The sequence below is a fragment of the Mesitornis unicolor genome, unplaced genomic scaffold (assembly GCF_000695765.1).
Source record: "Mesitornis unicolor isolate BGI_N332 unplaced genomic scaffold, ASM69576v1 scaffold23319, whole genome shotgun sequence".
NCBI lineage: Eukaryota > Metazoa > Chordata > Aves > Mesitornithiformes > Mesitornithidae > Mesitornis > Mesitornis unicolor.
This window is the reverse complement of record NW_010205624.1, coordinates 46,457-51,471: the sequence shown is the minus strand read 5'-3', so window position 1 is coordinate 51,471 and position 5,015 is coordinate 46,457. Positions and strand designations below refer to the sequence as shown.

At 46.9% G+C, this 5,015-nt stretch overlaps 1 protein-coding gene across 1 annotated transcript in view; it reads left to right on the top strand.

The window, feature by feature from the left end:
• RIPK4 (receptor-interacting serine-threonine kinase 4) overlaps positions 1–5,015 on the top strand; it is a gene marked incomplete at its 5' end in the record, with an annotated part of 20,807 nt that overhangs the window by 1,513 nt on the left and 14,279 nt on the right. The window lies entirely within an intron of this gene.

Genomic DNA, 5,015 nt, shown 5'->3' with positions numbered 1-5,015 from the left:
TGCTGAAGGAGACAGATAAGTTGGCCCAAGATTGAAAGTGTTTGTAAGCTCGTCTTCTACAAGATTACTAGGGTGGTGGGGCATCTTGCCCACTATCTGAATTGCCAGCTTTCCGGCAGGCATGGTTTATGTAGCACAGTAAATAAGATTAAAATATTCCTTGTTTAAAAGGGGAGAGGGAGAGTTTAAAATATGCATAGGGTAAATAACATGGAAAAGTCCTCAAAGTTGCACAAAACAAAACACTACCTCTTTCGTGTGCGGGTTGAAACCAGCCTATGTAATTAGATTGTTAATCCAGGAGATTAATTTGCCTAGCTGTTTCTTGGAGCAGCAGAGTTGGAAGAATTACCAGCGGTATCAGAAACATTAACTGAGAAACATAGAGGCTTTTTATTTATTTATTTATTTATTTGGTACCACATGAAAACCCTGTTTGTAATGGCTCGGCAGTGGTAACACTCTGTCTCTCTTACTGTGTGTCTGCAGACAGTAAGAGATTTGGAGTCATTCCCTTGGCAATTATTTCAGTGCAGAGCCAAGTGGCCTCGAGCAGAAGAAAAACTGAATGTACAGCCAGAAGTGTTTTTTACCTTTAAGCCCAGCTCTCTCAAGCAATGGAGCCAAATTCCATTCCTCACACCTTATTTGCTCCCGCTTTCTGTCTCCTGAGATCGCATTTCCCACGTGTGACTCAAGATGCTGTCAAGATGGGAAAGGTTCAGTGTAAGCCTGAAGAAAAGAGTGTATGACCCAGAAATGTGGAGGAGCCTCTCCCCCAGGACTTGCAGTGGAGAGCCCAAAGCCTCTGCTCTTCACCCCTGTTGGCCAGGATGGGAGTGTGGTCTGGAGAAAAAGGGTGGTGAGCTCCAAGAGACCAACCTGGAAGCCTTTGTGCATTTCTTATAGCTGAACATAATCGTGCAGACTACAACGAGTATGAAAAATGTAACGGTCTCAGAGAGGGCTCTAGACTGCAGGTTTTAACCTATGGGGGTGACTGCAGGCTGTGGAGGTGGAAAGCTCTGCCTTCTTGATTGGAAGAAGAAAATGAACAAAGCCTTCTGCAGGACCTGGATTTAGGAATGAATTAGGACTTAGAAATGTAGGTAGTTTTAGAAATGCCTTGCTGTTAGCAAATCCTGCATTTATTTAGGTGATGAAGGTGAATGAATGTCTGTTCTGGTGGTCTCTGGATGTGTAAGTAGAACTTAATAGTCACCTTGAGCTCCTTAAAGAGCTGAGCTGTCTGGGTTGACCTGGAATTCTCTTGTACCAGGGCTATGCAGCAGAGATCTGTGTTAACCTGCAAGAAGGGATTTTCTCTTCCCACTTCCCCAGTTTATTCTGCCCTGACCATGCAGTGGTTTTCTCTTATTCACATTCTCTGAGGATCAGCAGTGTGAAAGTCATTAAAGCTGTAGCCTGCAAAGCAGAGGTCATAAACATCTGCCATGTATACAGATGACAAGAGTCCCTTAAAAAAAATAGGGGTGTTGTAATTTCATGGACCCCATCTTCACTGCCGGCAGTTTGTAATGTGGTAACTTGCATTCCCCACCGGAGAGCAGCGGGGCTGTGCAGGGCTGGATCTCCTCTGGCTGCTCTGCTTCTGGGGGTGGTTCACACATACAGCCCTATTGCAGGTTTTCAGGGCTTTTTGGGTTGCTCTAGAGCAACCTTCCCTGCTCTGTGTCAGACTCCAGTAGGAAATGGAATGGTAGTGATGGAGGAATATAAAACTGCAAGGACTGCCTTGTGAGTTTAAAGTTGCATTTTTGCAACACAGTGTTATCTTCAGGGCATAAAGATTGGATACATACACATGCGGGTACAGTCATAATTCTTGCTGTTCTTGTGGCAGGGCTTGTGGTGCAAGGGTTGGGCCCTGGTGAGTGAGGCAGTGGGCAGGAGTAAGTCCCTCATCTCTCCAGGAGAATCCAAAAAATGCAGCCCTGTCCGTTCGGGGTCTGACTTTGAGCAGAAGCAGACAGACGGCTGTTCTGAGGATGTCAGAGGTCCCCATTCATATGACGTTTCTGATTGCTTTGAAAATGGCTGATCTGTCATTGCCTTCTCTGACAGAGACGCTATTAGGCACTGAACCCAGTGCTAGATCTCTTGATGTCTGTGTCCCGGTCTTCTAATACCATTACAGAGGAAGGTGTACGCACCCCATGATTTACATGAGCTCAGCTGTCTTCTGTGCAAGCTTTTTCTTTTTCTTTTTAAATTTTTATTACCATAATGTTAGATGATTTAGAGGGAGGGGAATGGAGCCAAGGTGCTTAGCGAAGATAATTCTGACTCTTTAATCGTGCAGGTGTTAAATAAGAAACTGTTATCACAGAGGCTACTTCCAGGCCTCTTGACTGAGAAGCTTCAGGAGCTTTTCTTTCCCTCTACTTTGGAGGGAAGTGTTTCTTGGTGACAGTGCAGAACAGTTTCTAAGCGCCAGGAGTAACTGAGCAGCATAACTCCCCCCCACCTCCCATCCCACACTTTGATGTGTTAAATGTGAACTTGAAGGGTACCTACAGCATCCTTTGTCGCAGCATTAGCACTTGTGTATGGAGGTGATGAGTGCATTGAGAACACCTAAGACTGAGCAGGAGTGCCAGTAGCACCTTGGCTAGGGGAAAAGGAAAGGGAAAGACCTTTCATCTCTGCCTGATGAAGGAGATCTTGGTGTAATGAGCTGTTTGCGTTAATACGACTAATGCAAATGCACTCCTGCACTTGGGTAATGACTGAGGTGTATTTTGGCTCTCTTTATTTCTTTTGTCTTTTTTCCTTTTCTGTTTTCTGGAGGTGACAGGGGCCTGTCTTTGAAAACTGACATATCTCCCTGGCTGTGCCAGATCACCAGCCGATTCAGTTTTAAACACTGTGAGTATGGGAAGATGCTAAAGGCGGCAATTGTTGTATGGGGGTTTTATTTAATCAGGCAAATTAGATAAAGGGCACTTGCCTGTTAATTACCCAGTTAATTCACTCATCTAACTGGGTCTGGTCCAAGCACAAAGGGAGCATTTTTATTTTTATCTTGTTGAAACTGGAAATTCTCTCTTTATAGGGAAAATGCCCCATTGCAAACAGCTGCTCTCTGTGATTTTGGTGGTGTTTTCGGAGGCTGCTGTTAGCCCAGGGACCCAGTCCCCTGGAGTCTAGTGGTTCTTGGTAGGGTTTAGCTGTTGCTGGGTTCTTGCCTTGCCTTGGAGGGCTCAGACGGGTATTTTACATCCCTGACTCCAGAGCTCAGCCTGCCGAAGCCTGGTGAATTATGCTGGCTATGCATGTGGCTTGAGGGCAAGGAGTTGGTTGTGTTATTCATAGGCGCTCCCTTCCAGTGTGCCAAAGAGCAAACTGGGTACTTGTCTACAAAGGCAGTTATTTCACAAGAAAGTTGCTGTAGGGAGCAGCAGGAGCCAACTTGGTTAATAGAGAGAAAAGATTTCCCTTATTTTTTTTTTCCTCACAGTGTGTGCATCCCTCTTAAACCATTTTTTCAGCCTGATCTTGCCTCTGAAATAGGTCTCCTGCTCCTCACTAGGCCAGACTCACCCCTAGCATGAAGTGATGACTGCACTGGGTTATTGCGGGCTGCTACAGCTGGTGAGGAGCAGGAGCAAACTGCGTTTCCAGCCTTGTCTGGGCGAATATCAACTCCGCACTTCCCGCAGCAGTTGAAGCAGAGGGAAAAGGAACAGGATCACGGGAACATCCTAATGCAGAGTCTAAGGGCTAAATGATGGCTCCTGGAATCGCTTGCATGGGGTAGCACTGAAGGTCCCGTGAACAGAGGCTCCCACAGTGGTCACTGGCATCGCGCGGTAGTAGCACGGGGCACAAACTGTGACTGGGCCAGGATCTGTCCCCAGGTGTTTCCCGGCTCTTGGGGCTGGCAGGTGGGGCAGGCAGAGCTTTCTGCTTTGCAGAGGATATGAGCATCTTTCTTCTGAGCAGTTGTTGCAACTGCTGTCAATATGCTCCCTGAGCTTCATCTGTAAACCCTGGTCATCTCCAAACACCTGTGTGAGGTGGGCAACATCAAAGCAATAGGTTTTTTCTTTTAAAGTAAGGCTGTCTGTTTACCAGGTGCCTTTTACAACTTTGTCCCATGACTTCAGGTACTGTTCTCCATTAAATAGTGTACACGCCTTGGGTACATTACAAGAGCTGTTGTGTAATAAGAGAGGGTCTGTTCTGGAAATATTATCTCTCTGACCTCCCTGTGTCCTCTTTTGTGAACTGGTGGGTGGCAGCAACAATGATGCATCAGTAGCCATGACCCAAAGCTGTTTTGGGTACTGCCTATCGTCACTAAGAATGGAGCTTTGAATGGACTGAAGGTTTTTTCACCCATCATACATGGTTCCTTTCTGGGGGAGCAGTCAGCCTGGGGAGAGGACCCTTGTTTTCCTCTTTCGAACTCAGCTCCCAGCAGGTTGGCCATGCGTGAGGTGCAGAGCGAGGCCATGGCAACCAAGGGTCTTGGGAGGCTGCAGCTTGGAATGAGTAACCCTTAACACTCTGCAAGGCCAGGTTCAAGTGACCTGTAAACAACCCAGGGGTGCTCATTACACATGCCGGTGCTGGACCTGTTACATCACCAAAAATAGTGTGCCGGGAGTTTTCGGCACCCGCCGGAGCAGAGTGAGCATAGTATTGGAGGTGCCAAGTCTGTTTTTTTAGGACAAGGAGGCTTTTCCTGTGTTCCCCTAGCTACAGCAGGCAGCTTGCTCCTCTAAATGGTGGGTCCAGGGGATTCCTCTCCCAAGGCTTGGGTCTGTGCGCTGGCAGCCTCTGCTAGCTGAAGCAATGCTGTCCCTGCTCACTCCTGGTTATTGCAGCCTTATGACTCACAAAAAGTTAATTACTTTAGCCCAAGGAGTTACAGCAGCAGTAAATCTGGGCACTACATGTATCGTCCTTGCACTTAACAGCACAGCATAAACATCAAAGTGGGGAGACGGGCTTTACTCTAGGGATATTTGTGCTGTTGAAGTGTACAA